Below are 17,650 nucleotides of genomic sequence, written 5' to 3' on the forward strand. Positions count from 1 at the left end.
GGGGGGGGAGGGCAGTGGTGTGTGGGGTGGGTGAAAGGAACACTTAAAGACATAACCATGAAGTGGATGATTTTTGATCTTGTTCCAGACAGGGTAACACCAAGTTTAAAGCGTTGAAAATTCAATCTGAAGGTCCCGGTCAGAATCCTGGGTTCGGCGCCTGGTGGGTAAAGGGTGAATGATTTTTCCCCATTTCCCAGGTCAACAGATGTGCAGACTTCTAGTGCCTGAACCCCTGTCATGTGTATACGCAAGCAGAAGATCAAAATGCACATTAGAGATCCTGTAATCCATGTCAGGTTATGGAAACAACATACCTGGCATGCACATCCCCCAAAAAAACCCAACAACAACTGGAGTATGACATGGAGTATGACTTCCCACATGGCAGGATTAAAACGTCATAAACATAAAAGCCCACTTGTGTATACAAGTGAACATGGAAGTCGCAGCCCACAAAAATAAAAAACAAAAACAAAAAAACAATTCTTGTTCCAGTCTTCCCATTTGAGCATATGACACACTCCTTTCTGGGCAGGAGCTGGGCTGGGCTCAACAATACAAGACCACAGCTTACAGATGGGATCTGAACCCATGGCCTCTCATTCCCCAGTACTTTTGCACTAACCACTGTGCCACGCTGGCAAGACAGAGAGCAAGAGTTATCAACTGACTTACAAAAGACATGCATGCACACCCCCGCACAAAAGCACACACAAGCAAACCAGTCACATGATTATCAAGCACAAAAAACACATGAACCCCATCAGACTTTTCAATCCAAACCTCCATACACAATGAATGCTGGATCCTCCTTCTGGTTTAAAGCTCTGGATGGCAGAAAAATGTAGAATAATGACCAACATTCTTCCTTTTTACAGTTCGGGGTGCCATAGAAAGCACCATCACACTTTTTTAAAGAGTCATCAAGTTCAAGCGATGAAGATCAGGTCAAGGCCAGCGTAACCATGGCAGCACCTGACGCCACAAAGCGCCCCCTGGAGTGAAGGAACCAGTGCTGAGCCTGGTCTGTCTGTCCCTGCAAACCCAAAATGCAAGAACGTTATCTTCAAACACAAATCCTCATTAAGTCTACTTAATTCATACAAAATTCCTTCAGCAGGTTTTTTTTTCTTGCTCTATCTAACAAGATTATCTTATGTATTATACTGCTGAAATGATGAAAATAAATAAATTAATTCATTTTCTGTCAATGAAGCCTAAGGTTTCAACATTTCAATCAAAAATGCACACTTTCTTCTGTTTCCACCACATCCCCAACCTCCTCTGATCTGCGTACTACACCCACCCACCCTGCCCCCTCAAAACAACAATAACAACAACAACAAAAAATGCAGTCCACAGAAATCTTGAAGTAGCACCAATGCTCCTACAGTGCAAAACACACTCTATAGCACAGCAAACACAAAGATACTCCTACAATACAAAACATACTCCCTATAGCACAACAAGCACAAAGACACTCTACAATACAAAACACACTCTATAGCACAGCAAACACAAAGATACCTCCTACAATACAAAACATACTCTTATAGCACATCAAACATGAGGATACTCCATACAATACAAACACACTCCTATAGCACAACAAGCACAAAGACACTCCTACAATGCAAAACACACTCCTATAGCACAGCAAGCACGAAGATACTCCTACATGCAAAACACACTCCTATAGCACAGCAAGCACGAAGATACTCCTACAATACCAAAACACACTCCTATAGCACAGCAAGCACAAAGACAATCCTACAATGCAAAACACACTCCTATAGCACAGCAAGCACAAAGACACTCTACACAATACAAAACACACTCCTATAGCACAGCAAGCACGAAGATACCTCCTACAATGCAAAGCACACTCCTATAGCACAGCAAGCACAAGGATACTAACAATACAAAACACACTTCTATAGCACAGCAAGCACAAAGGTACTCCTACAATGCAAAGCACACTCACTATAGCACAGCAAGCACAAGGATACTACAATACAAAAACACACTTCTATAGCACAGCAAGCAACAAGGATGGTCCTACAAAACACACTTCTATAGCAACAGCAAGCACAAGGATACTACAATACAAAACACACTTCTATAGCACAGCAAGCACAAGGATACTACAATACAAAACACACTTCTATAGCACAGCAAGCACAAGGATGGTCCTACAAAACACACTCTATAGCACAGCAAGCACAAGTATACTCCTACAATACAAAACACACTCCTATAGCCACAGCAAGCACAAAGATACTACAATACAAAACACACTCCTATAGCACAGCAAGCACAAGGATACTACAATACAAAACACACTCCTATAGCACTGCAAGCACAAGGATGGTCTACAAAATACACTCCTATTGCACAGCAAGCACAAAGGTACTCTACAATATAAACCCACACTCCCTATAGCACAGCAAGCACAGGATACTACAATACAAAAACACACTCCTATAGCACAGCAAGCACAAGGATGGTCCTACAAAACACACTTCTATAGCACAGCAAGCACAAGGATGGTCCTACAAAATACACTCCTATAGCACAGCAAGCACAAGGATGGTCCCACAAAACCACACTCCCTATAGCACAGCAAGCACAAGGATACTACAATACAAAACACACTCCTATAGCACAGCAAGCACAAGGATGGTCCTACAAAACACACTCCTCTAGCACAGCAAGCACAAGGATACTACAATACAAAAACACACTCCTATAGCACAGCAAGCACAAAGATGGTCCTACAAAATACACTCCTATAGCACAGCAAGGCACAAGGATACTACAATACAAAACACACTCCTATAGCACAGCAAGCACAAGGATACTACAATACAAAACACACTCCTATAGCACAGCAAGCACAAGGATGGTCCTACAAAACACACTTCTATAGCACAGCAAGCACAAGGATACTACAATACAAAATACACTCCTATAGCACAGCAAGCACAAGGATACTACAATACAAAACACACTTCTATAGCCACAGCAAGCACAAGGATACTACAATACAAAACACACTCCTATAGCACAGCAAGCACAAGTATACTCCTACAATACAAAACACACTCCTATAGCACATCAAGCACAAGTATACTCCCTACAATACAAAACACACTCCTATAGCACAGCAAGCACAAGTATACTCCCACAATACAAAAACACACTCCTATAGCACAGCATGCACAAGTATACTCCTACAATACAAAACACACTCCTATAGCACTCAGACTGAAAAAAGTTTCCAACGCTTTTAACACCACTCGGCTTGTTTGCGCCCTGTCAACAACAACCCAGGCTGCCCCAACCTGAAAAATATCCTCACCTCCAGGGTTCGAACGCACTGCCCGTTGACCACGTCCCACACCTTGACAGAATCATCATCGCTGGAGGACGCCAGGTAGGTGCCGTCCGGGGAGAAGGCCAGGGCTTGAACCCAGCCCATGTGCCCGCGGCACACGTGCAGGCAGCGCCCCCGTCTTGGGGTTCCACAGCCGCACCGTCTTGTCCCAGGAGCCGGAGGCCTGTAAAGATCTTCAGTTTCATGTCTTCTCCCTTCTTTCCATTACATGACCAACATCGACTTGCCGATGACTCTGTCGTGGTTCATGCATGCTGGGTATTTTCATGTCTCTATTACCCACCGAATACTGACATGGGTTACAGGATCTTTAATGTGCGTATTTGATCTTCTGTGTGTGTATACACAAGAAGGGGGTTCAGGCACAAGCAGGCTGCACATATGTTGACCTGGGAGATTGGAAAAATCTCCACCCTTTAACTACCAGGCGCCATTACCGTGATTCAAACCTGGGACCCTCAGAATGAAAGTCCAACACTTAAACCACTCAGCTATTGCACCTGTCTATTCACAACAAGTGTTATCAGACAGAAAGAAGAGAGAGGAAAGAGAGGGAATACTTGTGATTAATAGTGTAAGAAAGTGTTAATGTATGTACAGAGGAAATGAAAATAAGTATATTATAAGAAATAAAAAGTTTAAAGGGATAGTGGCGTGTAATAAATGAGGTGTTACAGGAGGGAAAATAGGTGTATGCATATCAACAAGCATTAACTTACAACAATGAAAAAATAAATAACGGAGGTCTGTCTCTGTGTGTGTGTGTGTGTGTGTGTGTAAGCGACACGGCATTAGGTGACGGTGATTTTGTTTGCTTTGCTTTCCTCATAATACTGTGTGTTTACTCATTAATGAACTGGTCATTTTACCTGTTTGTGATATGCTTCTTTTAGCTCTGTGTGTCGATGTGTGTGTGTGTGTGTGTGTGTGTGGTGTGTGTGTGTGTGTGTGTGTGCAACATGGCGTTAGGTGTTGGTGATTTTGCTGGGTTGTTGGCTTTGCTTTCCTCACAATACTGTGTGTTGTTTACTCTTTAATGAAATGGTCATTTTACCTGTTTGTGACATGTTCTTTTTAGCTCTGTGTGTCAATGTGTGTGTGTGTGTGTGTGTGTGTGTGTGTGTGTTTCTCCATATCTATCTATCTATCCATATATATATATATATATATATAGAGAGAGAGAGAGAGAGAGAGAGAGAGATCTATCTATCTATCTACCTATCTATTTACATCTATTTCCAATTCTAAATCTCTTTCTAAATCTATATATGTATATCTATATCTATCATGAAATATTTCTGTATCCTAAATTCAGGGACCTATTCTGATGACAATGAAATGATAGCACCCTGATCAGATGCTGTAGCCCATTTTCTGGGGTCAAGACACTGAAACAGCATTAAACATGAGGGAAAGAAAAGACAGACAGACAGAGAAAAAAAAAGTTATCTGATGCAAGACAAAGAGAGGAGGAGAGAGAGACAGAGACTGAGAGAGAGAAAGGGGGGAAGAGAGAGAGAAAAAGAGAGAGGGAAAGACAGACACACTGAGAGAGAGAGATAGATAGATAGATAGATAGATAGAGAGAGAGAGAGAGAGAGAGAGAGAGAGAGAGAGAGAGAGAGAGAGAGAGAGTTATATCCCTGAAAGCTGTTTGTAAGTTTCTCTTGCTTTTTTAAAAATTTTATTCATTCATGTACCTTTCTTCCCCCCCGCATTTTATTCTATTTTATTATCCATCTGCTTCTTTTTTTCCTCTCTCTTCTTCTCCAGGCCTGACTAAGCGTGTCGGGTTACACGGCTGGTCAGACATGTGTTTGGCAGATGTGGTGTATGGAATTTTCAGTACACAGTGACACCTCCTTGAGCTGGGTGGCACGAGTAGTAGTGGTGGTGGTGATGACAGCAGTAGTTGCAATTGTAACAGTGGTGGTGGTAGTGCTGCTGGTGGTGGTGGTGGTAGTAGTAGTAGTAGTAGCAATAGCAGCAGCAGTAGTTGTGGTATTGTGGTGGTGGTGGTGGTAGCAGCAGTAGTAGTAGTAGCAATAGCAGCAGCAGCAGTAGTAGTAGTCGTAGCAGTGGTACTGTGGTGATGGTGGTGGTGGTGGTAGTAGTAGTAGTAGCAATAGCAGCAGCAGTAGTTGTGGTATTGTGGTGGTGGTGGTGGTAGCAGCAGTAGTAGTAGTAGCAATAGCAGCAGCAGTAGTAGTATTGTGGTGGTGGTGGTGGTAGCAGCAGTAGTAGTAGCAATAGCAGCAGCAGTAGTAGTGGTGGTGGTGGTAGCAGCAGTAGTAGTAGTCGTACCAGTAGAATTGTGGTGATGGTGGAAATAGTAGTAGCAGTAGCAATCGCAGCAGCAGTAGTAGTAGTGGTGGTACTGGTGGTAGCAGCAGTAGTAGTAACAGCAGAAGCAGCTGCAGCAGTGCAGTAGTAGTAGTAGTATTGTGGTAGTGCTGTTGGTGGTGGTAGTAATAGTGGCTGCAGCAGCAACAGCAATAGTAGTAGTAGTAGTAGTAGTAGTGGTGGTGGTGGCAGTGGTAGCAGCAGTAGTAGTAGCAATAGCAGCAGCAGCAGTAGTAGTAGTATTGAGGTGGTGGTGGTGGTGGTTGTGGTAGTAGTAGTGGTTGCAGCAGCAGCTGCAGTAGTAGTAATAGTAGTAGTAGCAGCAGCAGTAGCAATAGCAGCAGCAGCAGTAGTAGCAGTAGTGGTGGTAGCAGCACTAGCAGCAGCACTATTGTGGTGGTGGTGGTAGTTGTAGTAGTAGTGGTGGTGGTGGTGGTGGTGGTAGAAGTGTTTCAGCAGCAGTGGCAGCAGTAGTAGTATATTGTGGTGGTGGTGGTGGTAGCAGAAGTAGTAGTAGTGGTGGTGGCGGTGGTAGCAGCAGTAGTAGTAACAGCAGCAGCAGTAGTAGTAACAGCAGCAGCAGTAGTATTAGCAGTAGTAGTAGTATCATCATCCTCATCATCATCAGTAGTAGTAGTAGTAGTAGGTGCATAGTATTGGTGATGTAATCATTGTTCTCATCATGGAACTGAACTGAACAGAACTGAACTGAAGCACTGACCAGCATGCCGTCCTTGGAGAAGGTGACGGCGTGAACGTTGCCCGTGTGTCCCTCCAGCACCAGCACCCGAGGACCCAGACCCTGCCCCAGCTCCCTGGTGCCCCACACGCGCACTGTGAAGTCCCAGGATCCCGTCGCCTGCAACAACCAGCATCAAGAGGAGAAAAAAGCCACGAGTCAACATTCAACCCTGAAAAAAACAGTGTCACGCAGACTTCACATTATTACCATCATCATCATCACTATTATCATCATTATTATTATCATTATGTGGAGCTTTGGCCTAGAGGTAACGTGTCTGCCTTGGAAGCGAGGGAATCTGAACACACTGGTTTGAATCACATTGGCAGTCGCCAGTATTTTCTCCCCCCTCCACAAAACCTTGAGTGGTGGTCTGGACGCTAGTTGTTCAGATGAGACGATAAACAGAGTCCCATGTGCAGCATGCACTTAGCGCACGCAAAAGAACCCACGGCAACAAAAGGGTTGTTCCTGGCAAAATTCTATAGAAAAATCCACTTCGATAGGAAAACAAATAAAACTGCATGCAGGAAAAAATACAAAAAAAAAAGGGTGGCGCTGTAGTGTAGCAACATGCTCTCCCTGGGGAGAGCAGCCCGAAGTCCTCACAGTGAATCTGTTGTCATAAAAAGAGTAAATACAAATTCAAAAAAAGATTGTTATCATCATGGACAAGTGCAGAGCACTCACAATGAGCTGTCGGTCAGTAGAGAAGGCGATGGACTGCACCAGGCTAGTGTGTCCTGTCAGTCTCTCCACAATGCCTCCATCCTGTTCCACAACACACACACACACAGTAACACATTTATATCATATCACACACACACACACACACACAGTAACACATTTATATCATATCACACACACACATACGCACACACACACAACACACACAAAGTGACACAGACATATCACACACAGGCCATGGGTATAGCACACACACACACACAGTGCCATATATATCATATCACACACATCATGACATATCACACACACACACACACACAGAGTGTGACATACATACACACAGCACCATATATCAAATCACACGCACAGAGTGACATATACATATCACACACAGGGTAACATTTATCATAACACACAGTGACATATGTATGTTATCACACACACACACCCCTCAAAAACACCCAGGCCCCACAAACAGCACCCCACCCACCACCAATCACATCCACAGGTGTCTTGTCTCCATGTTTAAAATGCAAAAAGCGTTCCACTCGCTGCCTTTTTAATGCTGCTGATTGATCACCGTGGTGTCAAATGTGAGGGGACTGATGTCCTGTGTAGACATACATTATCAGCCCCTTGACTTCCCTGTTGATGCACAGCGCGTGTCATAAAACACACCGTACCAATGCTGTCTTGACACACGTTCTACGTTCCTAAAAACCACCATGTTCTTTCTTCCGTTTCCCTCAGTGCTGCAGAAATGTTTGTGATGCAAGCACTTGAAGGAGGAAGACACAACTTCCTTGATGACGGGTGCGGTGAGGCCAAACGGTTAGAGCGTTGAATTATGACCCGAGTTTCCTGTGTTCAAACCCCAGTTTTGGTGCACCTGGTGGGGTGGGGGGTTAAGGACGGAGATTTTTCTGATCTCCCAGGTCAATAAACGTGCAGACTTTGCTATTGCTTTAACACCCTTCATGTGTATGCGCATGCAAGAGATCACATACACATGTAAAAGATCCTGTTATCCGTGTCAGCGTTCAGTGGAATATGGAAATAAGAACATATCCTTAATGCACCGCCCCCCTCTCCCCCTGATGCCCCTCCTCTGAAAACAGAGTAAAATTGCCTGCTTGGAGAGGGTCATACATGGAAAAGCCTGCTTGCGCACCATACAAGTGGATGCGTATGTGTGTGTCTACTTTATTTGTAAATTATTTGGGAAACAGTTTTTGTAAAGTTCATTTGTATGACTTATATATATATATATATATGTATGTATGTATGTATGTATGTATGTATATATATATATATATATATATATATATATATATATATATATATATATATATATATATACACACACATATATATTTACAAATTAAAAAAACAAAAACAAAAACAACAACAATCACCAAATGCATATCCCCAACATCACTCTATGAAACAGGACAAGGGAAGAGAGAGGCAGGTAGAGAGAGAGGAGAGAGAGAGACTCAGAGAGAGGGAGGGAGAGAGACAGACAGACAGAGTGCCAGAGAAAGAGAGAGACAGACACACAGACAAAGAGATAGAGACAGAGACAGACAAACAGAAAGAGACAGACATAGAGAGACAGACAGAGAGAGAGAGACAGAGAATGAATGAATGAATGTTTTATTGCTTTCAGGCCATAGGCATCACTGCAATGGGATGCTGGGAAGGGAGACAGAGACAGAGAGACAGATGGCCAGACAGACAGAGAGACAGATGGACAGACAGGGTATGGGAGACAAACCTGCACATCCCAGACAATGGCCGTTCTGTCCCAGGATCCTGAGCACAACCAGGCCGAGTCAGGGGAGAACACTACCACTTCCACACTCTTCTCGTGCCCTGTACACACACACACACACACAATCACACACACACATCCGCACACACACACACACACACACAATCACACACACACACACACATCCGCACACACACACACAATCACACACACACACACACACACATCCGCACACACACACACACACAGTGTACCACTTGCCGTCAGGTACCACCTTTCTTCAACATTTTACCTGTCTTCCTTATGTCACTCCCTTTCTCCTCACTCTCGTCTCTCATCTTGTAATATGCAAATATGCTTCTCATCCTATGATATGCAAATGCCAAGCAGCCAAGTAAGTGACACCTGTCTACACAGGGCAAGTCTGTTCACTTACTCCATTAGCAGAGAAGCATGGATCGGCCTCCCAAGCAAACTTGGGAGAAAGGGCTAGTCAGTGGGACTCAAACCCAGAACCATCACAGACACTGTATTGGCAGATGAGCGTCTTAACCGTTTTGCCACAATGAGCATCTTAGTCATTCGCATGAGAAGATTAAACCATGGCCCCGTGTGCAGCACATGCTTGGCACACTGAAAAAGAACCCATGGCAATTTGAGTGATGTCCTCTCGAGAAATTTCTTTAGGAGAAATCCACTCTGATAGGAGCACAGATATATAAGCATGCGCTCAAGGCCTGACTAAGCATGTTAGGTTATGATGCTGGTCAGGCATCTGCCTAGCAGATGTGGTGTAGCATATATGGATTTGTCCAAACCCAGTGACATCTCCTTGAGAAAACTGAGACTGAAACTCACTCTTCAGCATGCAAGCCAGGTCTTTTTTGTTCAGAGTCAAAGCTTCAAGGCACAGAGACTCTCCAAATTACAGTAACACCACTTTCACATGGAGTGTTGGCCCTGCAGTAACACATCCACTGAATGGTCTGGGAATCTGAACACACCGGATCAAACTCAGCTGCATTTTTTTCATGCAAGGAGGGTTTGAAGCCTTGAGGAAAAAAAATGGTCACATGTATCCAGTCATCAGCAGGTGAGGCCAGGTACAAAATGCTAGTCCTCACATAATGACTCTCTCTTAAGATGATGTGTATGCCTCTCTTTGTGACACTGTGTGTGTGTGTGCCTCTCTCTGTGTGACATCATTGTAAATCAGGCCTCTCTCTCTCTCTCTCCATGACATCACTGTAAATCAAAAAACCTCTGTGTTCAATTATTCGCTTGTGGTGTATTCACTGTAAATCAATCCACGGTGTTTTATTACCTGTTTGCATGCATTTAGCTTGATATGAGCATGCTTCATTTTTTTATGCTTCATTTTTCACCTGTTGGTCTGACCTTTGTCTCATGTCAGTGTGCCTTTCACCTGTCTCTGGGCTGGGAGACTGTGTGTGGTGTGAGTGACAAGCTTGTCGGTGCACAATTTGGATGAAATATAGATGTTTTTATTTTGTTGTACTGCGTTGTGTTGTCCTGTTGTGTTGGTTTTGTGTTTACATGTATTGTATTGTCCTGTTGTACTGGTGTTGCGTTGAATTGTATTGTACTGTATTGTTGTGTTGTGTTGGTGCTGTTCTGTGATGTGTTGCGTTGTGTGCACTGCAATGTATTGTACTGTATTTACTGTCCTGTATTGTATTGTACTGTATTGTATTATACTGTATTTACTGTATTGTATTGTATTGTACTGTATTGTATTATACTGTATTTACTGTATTGTATTGTATTGTACTGTATTGTATTATACTGTATTGTACTGTTTGTATTGTATTTTACTGTATTGTATTGTACTGTATTGTATTGTACTGTATTGTACTGTTTGTATTGTAGTTACTGTATTGTACTGTATTGTATTGTTCTGTATTGTATTTACTGTATTGTATTGTATTGTATTGTACTGTATTGCACTGTATCTGTCTCTCCTCAGCAGCCACCCAGACACTAGAACCGAGTGTGCTAACGGCTCTGAAGGGAAGACAGGGGACCACTGACAGCTGAACGTCATCTATATCACTAATGCTTCTTTGGGAGCGTCGCTCAAATTTCCTGTCTAACACAGCCCATGTTGGGGTGTGGTTTTTTGTTTGTTTGTTTGTTGTTGTTGTTTTGTTGCACCTGGTTGAAGCCATACCTCCTCTCTGACTTCCCTGTTTTTCTTCAGGAACATCCCCATGTCCAGCTCCTTCAAGTCAGCCATTAAACACTCACCTCTTTCCAAACATGCTGCTTGACAAGCATTGTCAAAGCCTTTAAAACACTCACCTCTTTCCAAACATACTGCCTCACAAGCATCTGTCAAAGCCTTTAAAACACTCACCTCTTTCCAAACATACTGCCTCACAAGCATCTGTCAAAGCCTTTAAAACACATCTTTCCAAACATACTGCCTCACAAGCATCTGTCAAAGCCTTTAAAACACTCACCTCTTTCCAAACATACTGCCTGACAAGCATCTGTCAAAGCCTTTAAAACACTCACCTCTTTCCAAACATACTGCCTCACAAGCATCTGTCAAAGCCTTTAAAACACTCACCTCTTTCCAAACATACTGCCTGACAAGCATTTGTCAAAGCCTTTAAAACACTCACCTCTTTCCAAACATACTGCCTCACAAGCATCTGTCAAAACCTTTAAAACACTCACCTCTTTCCAAACATACTGCCTCACAAGCATCTGTCAAAGCCTTTAAAACACTCACCTCTTTCCAAACATACTGCCTGACAAGCATCTGTCAAAACCTTTAAAACACTCACCTCTTTCCAAACATACTGCCTCACAAGCATCTGTCAAAGCCTTTAAAACACTCACCTCTTTCCAAACATACTGCCTCACAAGCATCTGTCAAAGCCTTTAAAACACTCACCTCTTTCCAAACATACTGCCTGGCAAGCATTTGTCAAAACCTTTAAAACACTCACCTCTTTCCAAACATACTGCCTCACAAGCAACTGTAAAAACCTTTAAAACACATCTTTCCAAACATACTGCCTGACAAGCAACTGTAAAAACCTTTAAAACACTCACCTCTTTCCAAACATACTGCCTGACAAGCATTTGTCAAAGCCTTTAAAACACTCACCTCTTTCCAAACATACTGCCTCACAAGCATCTGTCAAAACCTTCTCTTCCTCCTCTTGTTGTGTCATTCCCAACACTTTAAATCATCCTTGTGTGTCAGCTGTAATCTTGCAGCATGCAAGTGAATGCTAATGGATACATGTACAGTGCTTTGTTCTTTGTTGGGTTGTTTTGGGTTTTTTTGGGTCACTTTATGAATTCTTATTTTTGTTGTTGTTGTCAGGTGTTTGTGTGTGTGAATGATTAATGCATGTAACGCCTTGATTTGCCTGTCACCTTCTACACCTCATGCACCCCCACCCCCCCGATATATAATGTCATGCACCACATCTCCCCTTCTCATGTCACTCCTGACACGCACACAGACACATACACACATACACATACACATACACACACACAAATACACACATGCACATACACACACAAAGAAGCACACACTCATGCATGTTTACAAACACAGGCACATACAAACATACACTGTAACACATACATACATAAACAGGACACACACATCTGTATGTGCACATAGCGACATACACACACACACAAACAGAAACACTCCCTGACCCCCACCGCCACACATACAAACATATAGAGCCTAACACAACGCTATGGCAGATGACAGAAGACAGAGGCATGTCAAACACACACACACACATGCACAAACACACACACACACATACAAATACAAACGCACTGATTTTAACTCAGATACTACGGCAGACGACAGAAGACAGAGGCATGTCAAACACACACACACACACACACAACATAAAAAAATCCTTGTACACGAACACAACCGGTCAAAATGTGGGTACACACAGAAGACAAAGAGAACACATAAAAATAAATCCCTGTACACGAACACAACCTGTCAAAATGTGGGTACACACAGAAGACAAAGACAGCACACAAAAAATCCCTGTGCAAGAACACTACCTGTCAAAATGTGGGTGCACTCAGTCGTGGCAGTTCTCCACAGTCGAACCGTCTTGTCGTAAGAGCAGCTGGCGATGAACTTGCTGTTGGGAGACACAGTCACACTCTTGATGGCTCCTGTTGATGATGGTAATAATGATGACAACAATAATAATAATAATAATAATGATAACAAAAATATTTTTTAAAGTAGTAATAATAATAACACACATGCAGCCTCAATGCTTTTCGCACATACACACACGCACATTCACTACATACACTTCCTGACCCTTTCAAATGCACACACACACACACACACACACACACATTATAGATAGATAAACAGATAGACAGACAGATAGGTTGATAGAAAAAGATATAGATATAGATGTATATATAAATGAATATATAGATATATACACATATGCGCGCACGCGCGCACACACACACACACACACACACACAGATACTTCACCTTCATGGCCCTTCAGTTTACAGAGGAGCTGACCGGTCTTTGCGTTGAAGACGCGCACTCGCTGGTCATCTGATCCTGTCACCAGAATCTGGAAGTCTTGGGAAAAGGCTACCGAGTTCACCTGTTGATCATCATCAGCAACATCATCATCATCATCACTATTATTGTCACTGTCATCATCATAATATCATTATTATATTCATAACCATCTTTTTTTTCTTTCTTTTTTTTTCTTGTTTATTATTCCTGTCTAATGCTTCATGGCCCCATAGAACTGTTAGAAGAACTGTTGTCATCTTTCTGACAACTGTTACCAATTCAAATGTATACATGTATGTCAGTGCGACAGTGTGAGTGTGAGTGTGTGTGTGTGTGTGTGTGTGTGTGTGTGTGTGTGTGCAGTAGCAGTAGCAGTAGCAGCAGTAGTAGTAGTAATCTTCAATTTAACGTCTTCCCCCTTTAAGTGATATCACAGAGAGAGAGAGAGAGAGAGAGAGGGAGAATGTGTGTGTGTGAGTGTGTGCATACATTTTGTGTGTATGTGTGTGTGTGTGTGTCTGTGCATCTGTGTATCACTGTATGTATGATGTGTGTGTGTTTGTGTGTGTGTGCGCACGTGCGTGTGCAAAATGCTCAAGCATGTGTATATATGCATACCAGAGCTTGTGTGGGTGTTTATGGGTGTGTTTTTGTGAACTGTGAAGTGATGTATATGTGCATAAACAATCAACAGCCCTGAGAACTAAATTTGATTAACATCACAGAAAACTATCAGAACCGATAAAAGCTTATAAGTGTCATTGCTTGCATGCCTATTGCTGCTATCAATGCTAATTCACGGTTTAGTTAATCATTGTTTATAGCTCTTGGTGGAATACTTTGGCATCAAACTGACTGCAGCAAGTCAGGAGTACTGTCAAATTAATCATTATCATCACTGCAGTGTAGAGAAACTTACTTCATCCTTATGTCCCCCGAACTGCTTTAGGTCCAGTTGGCTGTAGTCTTGTGGTCCACTGAACATGGTTGTCAGTGTGCCTCCCCTCTCTCAGCTCTTCTGGAAAGTGTGTACAATGAAACATGGTCATGTTTGTGTGTTTCCCCTCAGGAGTCCTGAGCTGGAAAGTGTGTACAATGAAACATGGTCATGTTAGTGTGTTTCCCCTCAGGAGAGCTGGAAAGTGTGTACAATGAAACATGGTCATGTTAGTGTGTTTCCCCTCAGGAGAGCTGGAAAGTGTGTATATTGTGTGTGTATCAGAAAGGCTGGAAAGTGTGTATATTGAAACATGGTTATGTACATGTGTTTCCCCAAAGGAAAGCTGGAAAGTGTGTATATTGTGTGTGTATCAGAAAGGCTGGAAAGTGTGTATATTGAAACATGGTTATGTACATGTGTTTCCCCTCAGGAAAGTCAGAAAGTGTGTATATTGAAACATGATTATGTACATGTGTTTCCCCTCAGGAAAGCCAGAAAGTGTGTATATTGAAACATGATAATGTTAGTGTGTTTCCCCTCAGGAAGAAGCAAAAGCAGCAGCAGAAGAAGAAGCAGCAGAGAAAAAGAAGAAGCAGAAGAAAAAGATGAAGAAAAACACAGGTTGACACTCATACGTCCCAGGTAGTGAACTCATGGTGATTACAACAAAAAACTTACAAACATAAACATACTTGCATCAAGTACACCACACATGAACAAGCGTGTGCACAAACATGCAAACAAACAACCTGATTTGCACACACATAATCAGCAGAAGCCCAAGAAACAAACTAGCAGTCAATAAAATAGTAGGCAGAATGAAAAAGGTGGTGTTTTTAGAGACTTTTAAAACTTAACTGAGGAATCCATGTGAGAGACTAAGATGGGTAGTTTATTCAACACCACTGGGCCATAATAATAATAATGGTATTTATATAGCGCTGAATCTTGTGCAGAGACAAATCAAAGCGCTTTCGCACCAGTCATTCATATGCATGCAGAACTCTAAAACTGGAGAAACTGAAGACAAGGAAGAGGCAGGGAAGGGAGGCTATTTTGGGAAGAGGTGGGTTTTAAGGCCAGACTTGAAAGAGCTGAGTGTGGAGATTTGGCAAAGCGAAAGAGGAAGTTCATTCCAACTGCAAGGTCCAGAGACAGAGAAAGAATGGCAGCCAACAGTCGAGTGTTTGAATCTGGGTATGCGTAAACAGAGTGGATCCGAAGCTGATCATAGTGAGCAAGATGGAGTGTAGAGGTGAAGGCAGCCACAGAGATAGGAAGGGGCCATGATAGGTGGAAGGTGGAAGAATGGTCAAGACGCTCAGCTGCCAATATAAAGAGTGTGAGGGTGTGGGTTTGAATCCTGCTCTCGCCCTTTCTTCCAAGTTTGACTGGAAAATCAAACTGGGCGTCTAGTCATTCGGTTGAGACAATAAACCCTGGTCTTGTATGGAGCACGCATTTGGCGCACTGAAAAGGAACCAATGGCAATGAGAGTGTTGTCCTCTGGCAAAATTCTGTAGAAGAAATCCACTCTAATAGGTACACAATAAGCATCCACTCAAGCCAGTCAAGGCCTGACCAAGCACATTGAGTTATTTTGCTGGTTAGGCATCTGCTTAACAGATGTGGTGTAGCATATATGGATTTGTTTGAATTCAGTGACGCCTCTTTAAGAAACTGAAACTGGGTCATGATAGGAGAAGGAGCACAGACCTTGGGATTTTTTGTTTCTTTGTGGAACTATTTGTCACTGTCACTGTCATGTGACATGAGAACAAGAGAGGCACTGGTAAAATTATCTCTTGCTTCTAATTTATTGTATCTATATTATATATCTGTAATATTTGCATTTAATTATGTATTGTTACTAACTTGTTACTTTTTAATACCCTTCCATTCATTGACCTTTTTCTGTAATTTCTTTGATTATTCAAGGCATCGATGGCCAATAATACAATACAAAAGAACACCACTAAATTTTTGTTTGTTTGATTTTTGGATGAGATGTGCACTTATCACACTTATCATGCCACATTTTTTTGCTATAAATTGATATACATGTGTGTGTGTGTGAGTGTGTGTGTGTGTGTGTGTGTGTGTGTGTGAGAAAGAGAGAGAGAGAGAGAGCTTTCCTTTACAATGTATGTGAATTCAATCAATTAAGATAAATCAGATACCATAAAGACATAACATAATCGGATAGTATGAACACACACACACACACACGATTTATCATGCCAAAATTCTGAAAATTGGTGTTGGTACATGTAATTGCTAAATAATAAAATCTGCAACACTGAAGTTTTGAAATTAACATACTGCCTATAATTGTTACACAATTAAACCAACTCAATCTGTTTCAAATGGGTAAAGTCTGTTTAAAAATCAAAAGTCAGTTATGAGATATGGCTCACTTTGATTTAAAAAAAAAAAAGAAAAAAAAAGAGAAAAAAAAAATATCAACGTCTCTGATCACAGATGACTGGAAATTAGTAAAGTGTCTTATAATTTCACAACTCAGTATTGTTCGTTGTGTAAACTTTCTCCATTATGTTTTTCATTTTTATAACTTGGCAGTCAGATTCGGTCTTATCGCCGTACCTTAAACCTGCTCCCTTAAAACAACATCAAAACCAAACCAAAACAATACCTTTCACACATACGCAAGCGACCAATCCCTTGAAAATCTCCGCTCGCCCAACTTGACGCAAATCATCTGGCAACAGATTTCAGCATGTTCCGGCACTCAGACGATCAGCAAGCCCATTTATCTCACCCAAGCTGACACCCCGTGGCTTTGCTCCCGTTCGTTTCAAGCCTCTCTAAATGGTCGGAGCGCAAACAAGCACTGTCGACATTGTTGGTCAGGATTAAGTGTGTGAAAAGAGCGCACGGAACCGTGCCAAGTTGGCAGATAGAACAGTTGCCTTCTGCAAGCGTCCTCTGGGTTGCTATGTTGTTGTCGTCGGTACTCGGCGCAAGTTAACTGTAAAAAATATGTCGTTCCATTTGAGGTTCAAACCGTATAGGAATTTCGCTTCAACCGAGATCTTTGGGTCGAGGCCGTGCTCAGTGAATGCAGTACTACTTTCAGTAGTCCGCTTGGTTGGCTGAACGAAGAGAGAGAGAGGACAAGACGTGACAAGACAAGACAAAATTCTTTATTTCGACGGAGGATTATGGAT

At 42.3% G+C, this 17,650-nt stretch overlaps 1 pseudogene across 1 annotated transcript; it reads right to left on the reverse strand.

Moving 5' to 3' along the window:
• Positions 1 to 476: 476 nt before the first annotated feature.
• On the reverse strand, positions 477 to 17,395 carry LOC143276206 (uncharacterized; annotated as a pseudogene). The gene is made up of 9 exons (XR_013053518.1): positions 17,116 to 17,395; positions 14,442 to 14,540; positions 13,484 to 13,604; positions 13,027 to 13,143; positions 8,950 to 9,047; positions 7,176 to 7,256; positions 6,465 to 6,602; positions 3,365 to 3,563; positions 477 to 1,039 (listed from the first exon to the last, which is right to left on the reverse strand). The product of XR_013053518.1 is annotated as an uncharacterized LOC143276206 (transcript).
• Between the last annotated feature and the right edge of the window lie 255 nt (positions 17,396 to 17,650).

Source organism: Babylonia areolata, chromosome 31 (genome assembly GCF_041734735.1).
Source record: "Babylonia areolata isolate BAREFJ2019XMU chromosome 31, ASM4173473v1, whole genome shotgun sequence".
In the NCBI taxonomy this organism is placed as follows: Eukaryota; Metazoa; Mollusca; class Gastropoda; order Neogastropoda; family Buccinidae; genus Babylonia; species Babylonia areolata.